Source organism: Gavialis gangeticus, unplaced genomic scaffold (genome assembly GCF_001723915.1).
Source record: "Gavialis gangeticus isolate Ggan-Ray unplaced genomic scaffold, GavGan_comp1, whole genome shotgun sequence".
In the NCBI taxonomy this organism is placed as follows: domain Eukaryota; kingdom Metazoa; phylum Chordata; order Crocodylia; family Gavialidae; genus Gavialis; species Gavialis gangeticus.
Window position 1 is genome coordinate 49029126 of NW_017729034.1, and position 1250 is coordinate 49030375.

General features: G+C 43.3%; 1 protein-coding gene across 1 annotated transcript in view; it reads right to left on the reverse strand.

Moving 5' to 3' along the window:
- The window catches only part of RYR2 (ryanodine receptor 2), a 784157-nt gene that overhangs the window by 52599 nt on the left and 730308 nt on the right, over nucleotides 1–1250 (reverse strand). The gene's annotated exons all lie outside the window — the stretch shown is intronic.

Below are 1250 nucleotides of genomic sequence, written 5' to 3' on the forward strand. Positions count from 1 at the left end.
TTCACAAGTTCATTTCTGATGGCAAAACCAACTCCATGTACCCATGAATCTTCTTTAGTTCTCCCTCTCCAGAAGAAGGTGTATCCTCCACCTTCTTCTTTCAGATGTCCTTCTCCAGCACATCAAGTTTCAGATAGGGTAGCAATGTCAATTCTGAACTTCCTAAGTTCATGAGAGATGACTGCTGTCCTTCACTTGGGGCAATCGCTATTTGCATAGTCCATTAATGTTCATACATTCCAGGTTCCAAAAATCATTTTTGTTTCTTTGTGACTGCATAGAGGTGATCCAGTCAGGAGCTGATTGAGACAAACGATGTTTGGGGCACCTTTTCTAGCCCCCTCCCCATGTGGGGTAAGCAGAGTGGATCCTAAATAGGACTGCTCAATTGTGGGTGCAACTGCTGAACTGCTCTTACTGCCTCTGTCCTCGAACAAGACGACTGAAGAAAATACCTACCACCTACATGCTCGTTCATGACTAGGAACTTCCAGATCTCATAGTCCAGTTCCCATCACCATTTGCCAATTGCTGTAGGACTTTCCTGTTGTGCAGAGGAGATGTATAGTTCCTATAAGGAAGATGCATATGCATGACTTCTTTTAGCATGAGGACGTTGTTGCACGCCAACAAACGCATGGTCCTTGACAGATAGGGATCTAAGTCCAATGACATGGAATCCAAGACAATCAGACACCCTTGATTTCCTGCAGCCTTCATCCATGCTTCACAGATGCTGAAAAGGGAGTTCCACTTTTCTTCCACCTGGTCTGCCATTGAGGTTTTCTTGGATCACTTTTAATCAGGAAACCTCCCCCTCAACCTTGCTGCCATGGGTAACCTTACCAGGAGCATAAAGCTCCCGATGGCATTGCTCTCAGGATCATTGGAACATGCAAGCCTCTCCACCACTACAAGGTGGTAATCTGCAGGAAAAAAAATAAAGGAAAAAAGGAAGAAACAAAACTGTCACGTCACTGCTCAACAGGTAGCCGAGCTCGGATACCTGTTGAGCAGTTATGTGACAGCTGCGTTTCTTCTTTTTCCTTTTTTTCATTCTTTATCCTTTTAAAGACACAGGGCAAGAACTGTGTCTTCTGTGTATGTAGAACTCCTAGCCAACCTTGGATGCTACTGTGGTTTTAGCAGTAATGACCCTCTTAAAACAGTAAGTGAAATGTTTTAAAAACAGACACCCAAAAGAAGAAAAGTTCATTCAGAAATTTATGTCCATCAGTATTTTGCTAAAA